Here is an 18,605-nt window from a genome sequence, read left to right as displayed (position 1 = left end):
AAAAATGACACAATATATTGAGCATATAAAAGGGGGTAACAGGTTTTTATATTGGCATGTATAAAAAATGGAGCTCAAAGTTAATGAAAAAAAATGGTTACCTACAATATCTAGTGAAATTTTTTGTTTTTTAAATTGGGAAGGTGTATTGGGTTCGTATTGGTAGGGCATTAAATAATGTGTTTTTTAGAGGTAGTTTCCGATATGTAGTCAAATTAAGGGCATTGTTTAGTATTCCACAAATTCATGTGATATGTCAAAGGTTCATTAAGTGAAGCCCTTGTGCCTACATGTATACGAGGGATGCAATGTTCATACAAAGAACTAACTAGTATCACCTTATAAAGGATGAAAAATATTTCACCATTAATGCACACAAGGGAAAGTCAAATATTTCACTTGTAAGTGCTAATCAAGCCAAGAAATTGATCAATTTTAGTAAGAAATATGTTTTATTATAATTAAGAGAAAATCAATTTGTATAGGAATCAATGAGATCAAAGGAATGCCTAGAGGGGTGTCGTAATAAACAAAGAAATAATTTGAAGGGTTGCTAAAAGCATACAGGGGAGTGTTTTAAGGGATTAAAGGGATACCACCCAAGAGGGAAATGGAGCACAAGAACTAATTGTTACCATGCTCTCCATTTCCAAACATTGGGTTGTATAGGAAGTTTGTTCTAGAGGAAAACAATGGAAGAAGAAATTCTTGGACCAAATAATTCACCATATGGGTCACCCATCATGATTGCTTCAAACAAGAATGGGAAATAATGATTGTGCATTGATTACAAATCATTCAACAAGATTACACTCAATAATAGGTATCCCCTCCCAGGATTGATGACCTTTTAAGTTAGTTGCAACTAGTAAAATATTTCATCAATTTGGAATTAAATCAAGGTATTACTAACTTCAATTCAAATAAGAAGATACCTGCAAAACTTCCTTTGAATATCAAAGTTGTATGAGTGGCTATTCATGTCAATTCATTCTATGCAATGCACTTGCTATGTCTATAAGATTAATGAATGATATATTGTACCCTTATCTAGGTTCATTTGTTACTATTAATTTAGATGATATATTAGTTTACAATGCTACCTAGGATGAGTACATATCACACTTGATGCAAATTCTGGAGACATTAAATAAGAACGAACAACTATAAAATCTAAATAAATATGAGTTTGCATAGCATACTTTGGTGTATTAAGGCTATGGGATTTGAGGAGGGGGTATTAAAATATATCTTGCAAAGATTGATGCCATCATGAAGTGGTTGATGCCTAGCAGTGTTTTGTAAATTTAGGAGCTTTGTTGGAATAACATAGAACCTAAGAAAACTCATAGCTTCATTTTCAAAAATAGCCACACCACTCCACACCATACAACTAGTGGAAACAAGATTTTCTAAAATTAGGAGTTTTGTTGAGGCAACATAGTACATGAGAAAATTCATAAATTCGTTGTCAATAATATCCACACCACTCCATGCCATAAAAGATAATGGAAATAGCTTTTAGTGGGGGAAGCCTCAGTAGAAGGAATTTGAAGAGATAAAAAGCAAAATAAGTTAAGCACCAGTTTTCACATTGCAAAACTTGTAGCAGCCCATTGAAGTGGAGAGATATGTGAGTGGGTATTCTGTGGGAGAAGTCTTGATGTAGGGAGGAAGGAATATATGTTACCATTCTGACGTATTTCATGGGGTAGTTCTTAAAAAGAATACTTGTGACAAGGAGCTCTATACCCTTCATACAAGATGTCAAAAAGTGGAAACAATACTATGATGGGTAAAGAGACCATCATTCACATAGATCATTAGTTTCTACAATACCTACAGGCTCAAAGTAAGCTACAACAAACCACAGATTACAAGTGGATAGAGTTATTATAGTAGTTTCATTTAGTCATCAAGTATAAGAAGGAAAACACAAACAAGTTGATTAACATGTTTTAAAGGCCACTTTCATAAAACATCATAGCTTAAGGAAATTTAATACACATGGATCCTTACATCCATGATGCATACAGAGAGGCATATACATAGAATGAGGACCTGAGGGAGGTGTATCAATAGGTATAGGTATAGAGTCATGTTTATGATGACTATAATCTCCAAAAATGGGTTACTCTAAGGCTAAAAAATAAATGTGTTCTTAAAGGTGAGTGATTGTCACTGATTAGAGAGGCTCACACATCAAAGGTTGCAAGGAATTTTGGTGTTGGGAAGATGGTTTCTAACTTACATAGGTATGTGTACTAGTCTAGGATGCAAGAAGATGTAGCTAGGTTCATTAGAGGATTATACTTTGTTGTAACAACAAACTTATAACAAGAAACATGGTCTATATCATCCCTTACCTATATCCACTAGCCCTTGCAAAATAATTTCCATGGATTTTGTGGGAGGTTTACTAGCTAACAACAAGGGTAGGGAAAAATGTAGGGGCTAATATTTTCACGTGGGCTAATTTTCCATGTTTTTTCTAAAAAAAATATTCTCCAATTTCCATTTTTTCTAAAAATGATTCACCCCGATTTTATATTATAAAATTATTTTACCTTAAAAATCACCAAAATTTTATATTAGTTTTATATATACTAATATAAAATCATTATAAATATGAATATTTTAATAAAAATATCACCAAACATTTTACCATTTGCATATGAGGGACTAGTAAGATTCGCCAAGGTTTCTAAAATATAGAATAAACTTCCATCCTTAAAATTTTCCCTGAACAAGGGACATGCATACTTATTAGTGTTAGTTGACAAGTTTAGTAAGATGTGTGTTCTCATGCCCTGTAAAAGTACTATCAAGGAAAAAGAAGTAGTAAAGTTGTTCTTTGAATAGGTCTAATGCATTTTGGGACACCAAGGAGCATAATTTTAGACAAGGATACTAGATTTATCGACGCAATTTGGACTATGTTGTGGGACAATATGGGAAAAAATTGAAAAATATGGGAAAGCAGAAGTAGCCAAATGAACTTTGGTACACATTTAGATGGGGTTCAATCAAAAGCATATGAAGGATTAGGATGAAAAATCTAGTCTGTATATAGCACCCTTGCAACAGAGAAATCCAAACTTCAACTAGTAAGCTACCATTTGAGACTTGTTTTGAATATTTTCCACCTTCATAATTGGATGTAACATATGGAAAATAAGGAGATGTGAGGGAGAATCTCATGATCGATGTTTTAAAAACGAGAAAAATTGTTGAGAAGATTAGGTAGATCCATTTACGAGTATAAGAGGTGCTAGAAAATTCATAGGAAAATATAGAGCCATGCATGATCAACACATAACAAAGGCCTAATTTAGAGTTAGAGACAAAGTATGCCCATATTGTGCACATCAAATAATAGCTACAAATTTAAAATGCAACAAAATGGCATTATAAACCTCCACATAATTCACAACAACAATTCTCTCTAGGAAAATGAGGAACCATGGATACACTTTTTGACCAAAACCACCAAACAATCCAACCTACATATTTTGTATAATTCAAAGGAAAATGATGAAACCTTGGACATTCAAAAAAATAGACACAATGCAAAAATCAACCACATTTTATGCCAAAAAAACACCACCCAACGCTTTATAGAACTCAAACACAAATTTCTAAATCTAAAACACCTAAAAAAGTAAACAAAATGTGAAATTTCACTAAGGCCTCCACAATAGAATACATAAAACAAAGAATGTCTCATGGCATCCTGGAATGCAAATATCAATGCAAGACCTTGACATGAGTAGAACCAATTAAGAAAACGCATGTTGGAAAAAAAAATAAAAGAACCCAACCATGCCATTAAATGTGGTTTACAGCACCAATACACATCACCAAAGACAAACTAGGAAATGCATAAATGTCACACAATGTCTAGTGTCTTTTCCTCCCCTGTAAACATGTTGTCAAATTGTTGACACTCCAGCCCCGATGGTTCTCCACTTATGGTCCATATTCATTTTGTTTGGATTTTAGATTCATGTGAGTCTCATATTGAAGGGAGAGATCTAAAATGCATGTGAGTCACAAGGAAGATAGATGTGCGTCATGAATGGCAAGGTAGGAAGTTAAGGGAAGTATTTTTTGAAAGGGAAAACACATACACGATTAGAAAAAAGAAAAAATTAAATCAAATCACTTGAGCATAATATGTTCAAGAAGATAGATAAGGTCAAGATCACCTTCAATTCCCAACATTAGTTCTTGGTAAATGAGATTGATTCTCAAAATCATAGGTAAGAGTAGATAAGATAGGTAATAGAATTGAGATAAGACTAGTAGATAAGAGTAGATTATATAATATCAATAGGTAAGATTAAGTAAGATGGAATAAAATCCTAGAGGAGAATATATCTTGCCCTTTAGTCCTCATATAGTTTGAAAAAAATAATTCAATCATGTACAATTAGGAGAAACATTATAACATAGTCACTATGTTTTCTTATTGTGATGACACATAAAACCCCCGACACTCATGTCCAGCATAACCCAACTAGAATTGGTCCACAAAAAATAGAGCGAATACCCAAACAACATATAAAGCTCACTACCAACAATTAGCCTCTAAGTCAAACTGCAAAAGAAATTGTAGAAATATATTCAAAATTCCCAACTACATGCATGTTTTGAAAAAAAATAGAAGAGTTAAAAGAATATTTTAAATCCATTCAAACTATGAATTATCACCATTGTTAGAGTAGAAAAGCCAACATACCGAAACATTATACAAGACAATCTAGTTTTCCAAGACCAAAGAACAAATATGAAACACCCAAAACCATGCATGAAAGTCAAGTTCCCACTAGAACAATGAGAATAGTAAGCTACCTTGAAATCACGAGACACAACAAAAAATCCCAACAACACCCACGAATACAAACACCATGAGTAGCACCTCCAACCTAGAAATGAACAAGAAACCACTATTTTTCAGACCATGCAAAAGCACAAACTAGCACCCATAAGAATACTTAGCCTACGTTACTACAAAGAAAAGCTCCACCATGAGTAGAACACTACATAGATTGGAAGAAAATCATTGTCAATATAAATTAAACCTCAAGTACAAATAATTAAACTATTATTAGATTTTAGGCTTCTGTGGGAGTTTTTTGATTCTTGATCCGGATTAACCACAGTCTTCACTTCATTCTGCCAACGTTTCAAACCCCAAAGGGGGTCCATCATCAGGACAAATAAGAAAGAATAATAATGATAGATTATTGAGAGATTATTGTTAAACTATTCCCAAATGGCTAAAATATGATGACGAAACTACCCCTCTAGGAAACCAAGTCACCCCACCACTATGTCCTTGAATGCAAATCCCCACATAGGATGTCAACATTGGTAGAATCAACAAAGATAAAAAAAAATTGTCGGAAGGAAAATATAAAACATTCACAAGGACAAACACCATGAGCAACACTTCTACCAAACAAATGAAGAGTAAATATTTGTTTCGAAGATGCTATGAAGGGTTCAATGCTAACTAAAATGACATAAAAAAACTAATGCAAAACAACCAAATTTTATATGCATCCTCAACATACATTCCCAACATAAAGAGCTCCACTATTGGCAAAATCCCAAGACAAAACTATCACCAATACAATGTTAAACATCAAGTACACCCACCATGAAAAATACAACGAGTAACACCTCCTCTAGAGAAACGAAAATTTTTGAATATGATGGATTGAATGATAACCAAAAGGAAACAAAAAATCAACATAAGACAAATTAGAAACCATAGGTATCCTCTACGTGCAATCCCCACACAAATAACTCCACTATGCACAAAACTCAAAGATAAAAACATTGCCAATACAATGTTAACCATAAAGTACAATGAATTAAATTGCTCCACACCATGAGAATAAAACGACAAAATTGTCCCTCCAAAAACCCACATCAACCCATCATTACATCTTGGGATGCATATCCTAATGCGAGATATGAATACAAGAAGAACCAACGCAGATCATCTAGGAAGAATCATGGATTTCAGTTGTTGAGACTACATCTAGGCTAATTGGGGTTTTTGAGGTCATTGAATGCATTTTTACAATTCCAACAATGGAAAATTGTAATTCCAACAACTCTTCTATAATGGGATTTTGGTAAGATTGCTAGAAAATGTGCAAATGATAGAACATTTGCACTCATTCAATGAGCATGGTCTAAATGCTCTACACTTTGCTCTTTTTTGGACATATTTTCTAATCAAATTTACCTAAAATTTGACTAAAATTGTTGAAATTGTATATTTGAGTTGTTGAATATCTATAATTTGAATGGCTCTAGGGATTTTTTAAAATATTACATCCATTTATATATTCAATAATATAATTTTATCACTAATCTCCAATAAAAAATATATATATATATAAAACATTTAAACTCAACCTATTAAAAGAAATTATATATTAAAAATATCCCACCTTCCGAAAAAACCAATCTTACCATTTAAATTTAAAAATATTATTGATATAAATTTCAATAAATTTATTAAATATATTAAATATAGAATTCCAAATAAAATTTACAACTTTCTTCGGTCTCACAATATCACAATGAATATGCTAATTTAAACCTACTTTGCATCCTTAATTACTTTATGCAGCAAGTACTCTATATGTTATTGTTTAATGAGTGACTAAATTCCTAACCACGAGCCACTAAATTTGTGCTCTATATGTTATTTTTTAATGAGCACGTGTGTATATCATGTAAATTCCCATGAAGCTCCGAAAGAATTTCTTCACTTCTCATCACGTCAATTTGTATGACTGTTCAACCTTCTTCTCTAACTTTTCTTATGGGCAATGAAAGTGAATTCATACGCAACGCTACATGGATAAAGCCGTTATTTCCATGCTTCTCAGCTTGTTTGGCCTTTTTCATAGATTTTGAAATCACATTGTCGATTGAGAACTTTTATGAAAAATTAACCTTTTTTTTATCATTTTTATGTGGTTTCAAATGTTTTTCATAGGGTATTTGATTAACTTATTTTCAATTTAATTTGTAAATTATGTTTATTTATGGAGTGAAATTGATGATTCTTTGTATTTATATTTTAATTTGGGTAAAAAATTAAATGATTATTGCAATCTTTAAATTTAGTGTATTGAGAAAAATAATTTTGAAAATACTAGATCAAGATAATCAAGTCATCTAGTCAAGTTGGAATATCTTTCTTTATTCATTAATTTTGTGAGTTGAAGTATTGAGCTTCTCTAAGAAGATGCACATCTCTATAAGTATTGGAATTTTTTTTAACAATCGTGTTGGTCACACCCTTTCAACTCTATGAAATTATACTTAGCATTAAGTAATAATTTTTTCATAAACAACTCAAGTGGAAGAATTCTAGTTGAATTGGACTTTTTTTTTTTTTTTTCGAAGAAAAAGCGAACTTTTTATTGAAGGGATAAAAAGTTACATTGCACATGCGTGGCATTTCTATGCAGGTATGGAACTAGTTGAATTGGACTTGCTATAAAACTTACATTCCCTTATCTATATTCCACAACATGTTGGGATAAAATTCTTCTATCTCTAGAAAAAGTTTTCTTCTCTTTTTACAATCTCTTGCTTCAAATAAGCTAATTGGTAATATCCTTGAAGTCGTTACCAAATTAGGCAAGTTGACCCTTCTAACTTTTTATTCAAACATGTTAAAAAGAAACATACTTGAGGTAATTTTCATTTAATCAAGTTGGAAGCCTTTATTTTCATACCAATAATCTCAAGGGTATCAACAAATGTGTATCTAAGACTATTAAGTTTTTCCGCGAACAAGTTGCATGCAAATATACCCATGTATTGTTAAGACCTAGATATTGAGTTATTACATTTGTATTATTGTAATCTTTATTAGTTAACTAGATCTTTCAATGGTCAACTAGACTCTTAAATTGTAATTGTATCATTTTTCTACTATATATACGAAGGAGACTTTGTTTAAGAGATCATCTCATCTTGCACATTTTCTATATTATGAATGGCAGTTTCCTCCCAAAGAGGCTTCTCATTGATTTTTCTCCGATTCTCAAGGGACGAAGTTGCTTCTTTCTATTTTTATACTATTTGGGTGTTTAATGCATGACATTGAACTCATTCAAAGAACTATGCCTCTAGAGAACTCACCCATGACACCTAAAGAATGTGAACGCTTAGCGAACTAGGTATACTAATTGAGGAACTCATTTAATGGGATGTGTAATATTGTTATGAAAATGTTGACTTGGAATATTCATAAGAAATCCTTAAAAGAGAAACTGAATGTAAAATCGAAATGTTGATGGATAAAAATAAAATATGGAAAAGTTGATGGATTAGAACATGGAAGTTAAAGATAAAATGGATAATTTGATGCATCAAAAGATATAATCATAGAAAAATACATGGAACCCATGCTCCTACATACCCTAGATAATAGGTTCCCTAAAAGTCATATTATTACTTAAAGAAATCATGAAAATAAGGAGAGCTAAATTGTTGAACTCTAGTCACATATGGGGAGCATTTTAACACATTTGGAGGAAATAAACGCTCAGTCATAAAATTATGGTCATTCATCACTCCAAGATCCACATCATCAAAGGTTCAACTTGGGACCAAGGAACTACTTAATTTGTAAGATTGATATAATAAAATGAATTAGTAAAGATACTGTTGGGTGTGGAGCATGATTATTTAGAGGTCTTTGTTTCAGCTGAATGTATACCCCAGGAAGTTTGTACACCCTTCCACGTGGGGGGGTGCGGGGGGGACTTGTCCCCCCCGCGGGGGTTCGCGGGGGGGGCGATCCCCCCCGACTGGGGGGTCCGGGGGCCAGCTGTCCCTCGGCGGGGGTTTTGAGGGCAGCGCCCGAAGCTAAAAAATATGTAAAATTGCCTTGTAAAAGTATAGTAATTTCTAGTCAATCTGGGCCATTCATTAGGCAGATGATCTGACGGTAGAACTTATGTTTAGTTTAGGGTTTTTTGCCCTAGAAGGCAACCTCTCTTTGTATGAGGGCATTGTATTTTTGAGGCTGTGTAATAGATGTGTATTCTTCGAGTGAGAAACAGAGAGGTGAGACTATGAGAGAAAATAGAGGATATTACAATGGATCTGCTATAGGTTGTGTCTATTCATTTTGCTGGATAATAGAAAGGAAGGACTGGTTGTTCGAGGTGGACATAGCCCAAACTGGGTGAACCACATATATCTGTGTCTCTCTGGTTTTATGCATTTTCTGTGTTTATATTTCTGCAATATTCTATGTGTTCCATTGCTCTGTAATATATAATTTTCTAACAACTGGTATCAGAGCCAAAGGTCTATTTGGCTGATAAACTTGCAGGAAAGAAGGGTTCCTCGTTCAAGTGGGAGCAATGGTGGAAGATGGTAAGTTTAGGGTCGAGAAATTTAACGGCCAAAAATTCTCATTGTGGAAGATGGAGATGGAAGATTATCTGTATTAGAAAGATCTGTACCTACCATTGGGTGGAAAAAACAAAGATGCTGATGGGTATGATAGATGAAGAATGGAACCTTCTCGATAGAAAGGCACTCGGAAAAATATGGTTGTGCCTCGCAGCGTCGGTCGCCTTCAACATTTCGAAGGAAACAACGACAAAGGGTTTGATTAAGGCATTGGAGAAACTATATGAAAAACCCTCGGCCTCAAACAAGGTATTTCTTATGAAACAATTATTTAATATGAAGATGTCGAAAGGTGGATCTGTTGCAAACCATTTAAATGATTTTAATACTGTTACAAGTCAATTATGTTCTGTAGGTGTAAACTTTGATGATGAAGTTAGAGCTCTATTAATCTTGTGCTCATTGCCAGAATGTTGGAATGGTTTACTAATGGCCATTAGTAACTCTGTTTCTAGATCTAGTACTTGAAAGTTTGATGATGTTGTTGGTGCTATCCTTAGTGAGGAAATGCGACGGAAAAGCTCCAGTGAGACATCGGGTAATGATTTGAGTGTAGAGTCTAAGGGAAGAAAAATGGAAAGAGGAAAGAGCTCAGGATATCACAGTAAATCAAGGAAAGGCAGATCCAAGTCTAGATCGGGGATAGTGTGCTGGAAATGCAAAAAGAAAGGACACCTAAAGAAAGACTGTAGATCTCGGAAGGGAAAAGAAGGAGATGCACAACAAGAAAACAATCATGAAGCAAATGTGACAGGTGAGGTGTTACAAGATGCTTTGATTCTTTCTTTCGAAAATATTACTGATTCCTGGGTGGTAGATTCAGGGGCCTCATTCCACGTCACACCTGATAAGAAATATTTTCATGACTCTGTTCAAGGAGATTTTGGACAAGTGAGTTTGGGTGATGATAAACCCTATAAAATTGTTGGAATGGGTAAGGTTCTTGTAAAAAAGCAGAATGGAAACCAACGGCTACTAAAGGATGTAATGTGTGTTCTAGATCTGAAGAAAAAACTGATTTCAACAGGGCAGTTAGGTGGTGAAGGTTGTGTGACAGCTTTCACAGATAAAGCTTGGAAGGTCACCAAAGGAGCCCTGGTAATAGCAAAAGGCGAAAAGGTTGGTACATTGTATTTATGCAATGGTATTTCTAACTCTGTTAATTCTTTAACTTCCAAAGGAGTAGATGCAGCATTATGGCATCATAGGCTCAAACACATGAGTGAAAAGGGATTGAAGATTCTTCACTCAAGGAATTCGTTGTCGGGTTTGAAGAATGTTGATTTGGACTTCTATGAGAATTGCATTTATGGAAAGCAAAAGAGAGTCAGATTTCTTAGAGTTGGGAAAGAAAAGAAGAGCGAAAAAATAGAGCTTGTGCATACAAATGTATGGGGACCTGCTCAGGTATCATCTCTTGGTGGCTCTCGTTATTATGTTACTTTTATTGATAACAACTAGAAAAAATTGGATCTATTGTATTAAAAATGAATCTGATGTATTTGATACTTTCAAGAAATGGAAAGCTTTGGTTGAGATTGAGACAGGAAAGAAATTGAAGTGTCTCAGATCAGACAATGGAGGTTAATATTACAACAAAGAGTTTGATAGGTACTATTCAGAGCATGGAATTCGCAGAGAGAAGACAGTTCCAAGAACACCACAAGAAAATGGTGTGTCAGAAAGGATGAACAGAACAATCATGGAGCATGCAAGGTGCATGAGATTGCATGTAGGATTGCCTTTACAATTTTGGGCAGATGCTGTAGATACTGTTGTTTATCTAATTAACACAGGGCCTTCAAGTTCCTTGGATGGTGGTGTTCCAGAGGAAGCATGGACAGGTAAAAAGGTAAACTACTCCTTTTTAAATCTTTTTGGTTGTGAGGCCTTTGTCCATATTAATAAAGAAAATAGAACAAAGCTTGAGGCAAAGTCAAAGAAATGTACCTTTATTGGATATGGTCTTAATGATTTTGGTTATCGCTTATATGATTACGAAAATCACAAAATCATTAGGAGAAGAGATGTAGTATTCAATGAAAAGGTCTTGTATAAGAATCAGTTGCAGGAAAAGAAATAGGAAAAAGAAAACAAGGAATACGCAGTTCTTGATGAAATCACTAAAAACGTAAAGGTGCCTAAAAATAATAATAATCAACAACCACAACAACAGCAACCACCACAACAGCAACAGGCACCCCAAACACCTGAAAGTGGTGTTAGAAGATCTACCAGGATAAGTATACCCCTTGAACGATACTCTCCTTCATTATATTATTTATTGTTGACTGATTCTGGTGAACCCGAATGTTATGAACAAGCAATGTAGGTTGAAAGAAGGAAGAAGTGGGAGGTAGCCATGGAAGAAGATATGGACTCCTTAATGCATAACCAGACTTGGGACTTAGTCAGGTTGCCTGCAAGAAAAACTACATTGAAGAATAAATGGGTTTACAGGCTGAAGGAAGAAGATGGAGGAAAATAAAGGTACAAAGCTAGACTTGTGGTGAAGGGGTTTGCACAGAAGAAAGGTATTTATTTTGATGAAATATTTTCTCCTGTTGTTAAAATGACTTCAATCAGAACTATTTTAAGTCTAGTAGCAGTGGAAGATTTGCATCTTGAGCAGTTAGATGTGAAGATAGCCTTTCTCCATGGGGATTTGGAGGAAGAGATATATATGCAGCAACCACAAGGATATGAGGTAAAAGGGAAGGAGAAAATAGTGTGCAGGTTGAAGAAGAGCTTGTATGGCTTAAAACAGGCTCCAAGGAAGTGGTATCTAAAATTTGACAAGTTTATGTCTGAACAAAGTTATACTAGATGTCACTCTGATCATTGTGTTTATATGAAAAAGCAAAATGATGGCAGCTATATTATATTGTTATTGTATGTAGATGACATGCTTGTTGCAGGGTCTAACATGCAGGAAATAAATGTGCTCAAAAGAAAATTGGCAAATTCATTTGCAATGAAGGATTTGGGAGCTGCAAAACAAATCCTTGGTATGAGAATAACTAGAGACAGGGAAAATTGCAAAATAACATTGTCTCATAATGAGTACATACAAAAGGTGTTGAAAAGATTTAATATGCACAAAGCAAAACCAGTTAGTACACCTTTTGCTAGCCATTTCAAACTTAGTAAGGAAATGTGCCCAAAGACCCAAGAAAACATGGATTATATGTCTAAAGTTCCATATGCATCAACAGTTGGAAGCTTAATGTATGCAATGGTCTGCACAAGGCCTGATATTGCACATGCAGTGGGATTTGTAAGCAGGTACATGAACAATCTAGGAAAGGAACATTGGATGGCAGTGAAATGGATTGTCAGATATTTGAAAGGTACCACAAATCAAGCATTATTCTTTGGTGGTTCAAACATTTCTCTACAGGGATATGTTGATGCAGATATGGCAAGTGACAGAGATAACAGGAGGAGCACTACAAGATATGTATTTACTGTAGGTGGAACAACTATCAGTTGGGTTTCAAAAATCCAAAGTGTTGTTTCACTTTCAACAACAAAAGCAGAGTATGTTGCTGCTATAGAGGCTAGTAAAGAAATGATTTGGTTCCAAAGGTTTATGGGTGAATTGGGTAAGAAGCATGATATGGCACGTTATACATTGATAGGCAAAGTGCCATTCATCTTGTAAAGAACTCAACATTTCATTACAGGACTAAACACATACAGCTCAAGTACCATTTCATACGATCCGTGTTGAAATATGGAGAGTTGAAGATGGAAAAGATACACACTAGCCAGAATCCTGCAGATATGCTAACAAAAGTTATAACCAGGGAGAAACTGAGAATATGCTCAGTTTCAAATGGTCTTCAAGGATGACGATGAAGATGAGAAACAGTCAGGTCCAAAGAGGAGTCATTGTCCAGCAAATGAAGCAGTGGTGGAGTTGCTACAATCATTCTCCAAGTGGGAGATTGTTGGGTGTGGAGCATGATTATTTAGAGGTCTTTGTTTCAGCCAGATGTATACCCTAGGAAGTTTGTACACCCCTCCATCAGGGGGTGCAGGGGGGACTTGTCCCCCCTGCGGGGGTTCAGGGGGGGCCGATCCCCCTCAGTTGGGGGGTTCGGGGGCCAGTGGTCCCCCAGCGGGGGTTTCGGGGGCAGCGCCCCCGAAGCTAAAAATAGATGTAAAATTGCCTTGTAAAAGTATAGTAATTTCTAGTCAATCTGGGCCATTCATTAGGCGGATGATCTGATGGTAGAACTTATGTTTAGTTTAGGGTTTTTTGCCCTAGAAGACAATCCCTCTCTTTGTATGAGGGCATTGTATTTTTGAGGCTGTGTAATAGATGTGTATTCTCCGAGCGAGAAACAGAGAGGTGAGACTATGAGAGAAAATAGAGGATATTACAGCAGATCTATTGTAGGTTGTGTCTCTTCATTTTGCTGGATAATAGAAAGGAAGGACTGGCTGTTTGGGGTGGATGTAGCCCAAACTGGGTGAAACACGTATATCTGTGTCTCTCTGGTTTTATGCGTTTTCTATGTTTATATTTCTGCAATATTTTATGTGTTCCATTGCTCTGTAATATATAATTTTCTAACAGATACCATAACATGTATATTCTAGATGGAGAAACTCTTTAATCTACAAAAATTCCCAAATTTACAAAAGGTAACTCTTGCCACAAAGGCTTCACTAGGGGAGAAATACCATACCACATGCATTCATATTGGGGGATATATAATGAGGAAAGAATGACATAATATATTGTCGAGAAATGGCAACAAGAAATTCTAGTTTAATTTGTCCTTGAATTAAACTGTGAATTAAAATAGAATTCTTTTCTCATAGCAATTTGAAAATACTTAATTAAGTTTAATTAACTTAATTAATTTAGGAAATTTAAATTGGAAGTCTTTTAGAAGACATGTATATGTTCTACCTAACTTATAGGAGTTAAGGATGAGTTATGAATGATTTGTGATTAGTTAACTCAGTTTATTGAGTTAAGTCTAGTTAAATTAGTTTCAATTAGTTTTAGGAACTAATAGTGAGTGAACGGTGAGTTGGGACACTGGTGACCTAATTAGTGCTACTCTATTTAACTGAAGATTCCACCATCAGAAACACATGCATGTTGATTCTGAGAAAGACCTAGTTGAGACTAAAGTGCAGGGACAATGTACTATTTATTTTAGATTTTTCTGAGTTGCACTGATAGTGCATGCATTCAGGAACTGATCCTTGAGGGATTGTGCTATTTTTAGAGGTTCTATTTCCCTTTAAATATAAGCTATTCTTCATAGGAATTACACTTTGGAATAGAGACTTTTTTGGGTTGTGTTATATTCTTTCCGCGACTAGCCCACGCAGTTAACCGGGGGGTTAGAGGGGGGGCGGAGCCCCCCTTCATTGCGCCGATTATGTGGGGGGGGGGGGGCGCGGGGGGGTCACAAGGGGTTTGAGGTGTACCCATAACCCCACTTTATGGGGTCCGGGGCAGTGCCCCAGAAAATTTTGGTTTTGGACCCTATGTTAGGGTGGGTAGACCCACCTATGGTTTTGTGCATGATTTTCGCACATGTTTTTGGATGCAATGGTTTTCGGTCCATGGTATTGGACGCGATGGTTTTTGGTCCATGGTATTGGATGCTTTAGCATGTATAAATATGTATTATAACATTGAAAGGGACATAATGAAAAATCAAGCTGGTAGTCCCAGTTTTGGGATCCAGGGGAAAATCTTTGTGAACATGTGTTTTATGTTTTATGCTTTCGCATTGTTTATTTTCTGTGTTTTAGAATTCGTATGCAGGTAATTTCTGTACGGGGTTAAAACCTACATTTGGTATCAGAGCTGTTTTGGCTTCAAGGGGACGCGATGTTGTTGAGGGGTTTTGCTCGGGCCTGTGGTAGACCCTGCTCAGTGGGAGATCTGCGAGATCGATTTTGGTGGTGAAAGAAGATGGCGAGCAGTGGAAAGATAGAGATTGATAAATTTAATGGTCATAGTTTTGAGTTGTGGAAACTCAAGATAGAGGATATTTTGGTGTATAAAGATCAGTGGATCACAGTAGATCTGGGTACTAAACCAACGGGAGTATCTGATGAAGAATGAAAGAAGTTGGATGGGAAGGCAAAGAGCACAATACGATTGTGTGTCTCAGATTCAGTATTGCTGAATGTATCAGGGGAAGCTACAGCAAAGGCTTTGTGGGACAAGTTAGGGACTTTGTATCAGTCTAAGTCTCTAGTGAATAAATTGTTCCTGCGGAAAAAGTTGTATAACCTGAGGATGAAAGATGGAGACTCTTTGACAAAGCCTCTAAACGCATTTAATACTGTGGTAAGTCAGTTAACATCTGTTGATATTAAAATTTTAGATGAAGATAAGTGTATCAGTTTATTTTTTCTCTAGTAGATTCGTTGGATAGTCTGGTTATTGCAATAGGTAGCAACGCAACTGCCTTGCAGTTTGATGAAATAGTCTCATCCTGCTGACTGGAGGAGATGAGACGGGAAAATATGGAGAGCCAGAATGGTGATGCCTTGTATGTACGAGGACAGTCCCAGAACAGAACCAAAAATAAGTCATCGAGTGGGAGATCTAAATCTAGAGGGATATCTAAATCTCCAGGAAAACCTGTAAAGGTGGTGTGCTGGAAATGCGGAAAGGAAAGGCACTACAAAAGGGACTGTAAATCTAAAGCTCATGATAAAGGAAAGGGATCTAATGAAGCTCCTTCTGAAGAGGCGAAAACCATTTCAGATGAAGGTGGGGATGTGTATTTGGATTCTTCAAGTATACATGTAGATCATAAGGCATGGTTGATTGACTCAGGTGCATCCTTTCACTTCACTCCCCATAGAGAGTGGTTCTGCGAGTATGAGAAATACAATGGTGGTTATGTCTTCTTAGGGGATGATAGGAAGGCTAGATTCATTGGTCGCGGAAAAGTAAAGTTGAAGTTGCAAGGTGGAAGCCTTAGAACACTTCCAGGTGTTCTGTATATTCCTGCATTAGCCATAAATCTGATTTTTGTAAGCAAGCTGGATGATGCAAGTGTAAAAATAGTGTTCAAGAAGGATACCTGCAAAATGGTTCAGGAAGCACTAGTATTGATGCGGGGAGTTTGAATTGGAACTCTGTACAAGCTGCAAGGTAGCACTGTTATTGATGGGTGCAACAGTTCTGTGGTTCCTGAAAGTGGAGCAGAAAATCTAGTGGTCTCTAGAGAGAAGACCATGTTGTGGCATCAAAGGCTTGGAAATATTGGAGAGAAGGGCCTTCGATTAATTCATGGTAAAGGTATGGTAGAAGGTATGAGTAATAGCTCTCTGGATTTTTATTTTTGTGAAAATTGTGTATATGGGAAGCAGAATCGGGTGAGTTTCCCCTCTGGTAGTAAGAGGGAAAAACAGATATTAGAACTTCTACATAGTGATGTGTTTGGACCTATGAAGGTTCCATCACTGGGTAAGTCTATGTACTATGTATCATTTATAGATGACTTCTCAAGGAATACATGGATATATTTCCTTAAGAAGAAATATAAAGCCTTTGACAGGTTTAAAGAATTTAAGGCTCTCGTGGAAAATCAGACAGAGAAGAAGATAAAGGTGCTGAGGACAGATAATGGTGGAGAGTTTTGCAGCAAGGAATTTGAAGAATTTTGTACGAAGTGTGGTATAGCGCGACAGAAGACTACTCCATATACACCTCAGCAAAATGGAGTTGCAGAAAGAATGAATAAGACGTTGATGGAAAGGGCAAGAAGCATGCTCAGTGGTGCTGGGTTAGGACAGGAATTCTGGGCAGAGGCGGTGGATACTGCATGTTACCTGGTCAACAAGACACCTTCATTAGCGTTGGAGGATAAGACTCCACAAGAGGTATGGACTGGTAAGAAACCCTCTCTTTCACATTTGAGGGTATTTGGATGTGATGCATATGTACATGTTCCAAAGGAAAAATGAACCAAGTTGGATAGTAAATCTGAAAAGTGCATCTTTATTGGGTATAAGGATGGTTTAAAGGGGTAGAAGCTTTGGAACCCAGTCACAGGGACGGTTGTGTACAGCTGAGATGTGGTGTTCAAAGAGGTGAAAGATGTTATTAAACATGAAGTCCAACCAAAGGAACCTGAGAAGATAGAGTTTGAGCTAAAGGAGGAAGAATTAGACTCTACAGCAGAGGAGGAATCAGAAGATGAAGAGCCACAAACTTCGGGTGTAAGAAGATCAGTTCGAGAAAGAAGGCAGCCAGAAAGGTATAGTCCATCTGCTTTCTGTTCAAATTTTTCTTTATCTATTACTGACAATGATCCTAGAACTATGAAGGAAGCAGTAGATTCAGAGGATGGAAAACTCAGGAAAGAGGTGTGTGGTCTAAAATGCGGATGCAAATTAGAGTTTAATTTAATGTCAACCCGGGAAGGTAAACTTAGAAGTGCTTATCTAAAATATATAGATCTAGAAAGATTCCTAATAACTAATCAAGCCTAGATCTAACAATTGTTTGAGATCTATGATTCTCTTACAAGAATACTTTCTACAAGATCTCTTCCAACATTAGAACATCTAATAAGAAATTAACAGCTGAAATGAAATAAACCTAGATCTAATAATTGTCTGAGATCTTACGGTTCTCTTACAAGAACACCTTCAAATAAGATCCTTCCAATATTAGAACATTTAAGAAAACTTGAAAGCTGAAATCAAACAAAAACATAAAGTAAATTATAAACAAATAAGCATGCAAGTGAGGCCATGGGGGCCCTCCATAACTCCACAAGCACACCACTTCAATGGAGACTTAGATGTAGAAGCAAAATTGAAGTATGATCCTTTATTCCAAAATCAAGATTACAAAAACTTCCAGATTACAAATGGAGGAGATTGTACTCCTATTTATACAATGGGATGAGTAACAACTCATAATGATCATCCAGTAATCTACTTTCCCATTATTACAAAATATGATCCCACAAATCTCTCAAGCATTTTTAACTACTTTCCCATTATTACAAAATATGATCCCTTTGAATCCTCCACAATCTCTCAATAAATCTCTCACATATCTTGGATAAGATATGCCAACCAAATCCTCCATGATCTTCTCCTTAGGAATTGGATAAGATATGCCAACCAAATCCTCC

This window comes from Pinus tabuliformis, chromosome 2_2, assembly GCF_031772625.1.
Source record: "Pinus tabuliformis cultivar Carrire ecotype Pingquan chromosome 2_2, CPIR1, whole genome shotgun sequence".
NCBI classification, from domain to species: domain Eukaryota; kingdom Viridiplantae; phylum Streptophyta; class Pinopsida; order Pinales; family Pinaceae; genus Pinus; species Pinus tabuliformis.
Note: the sequence above shows the minus strand (reverse complement) of the source record.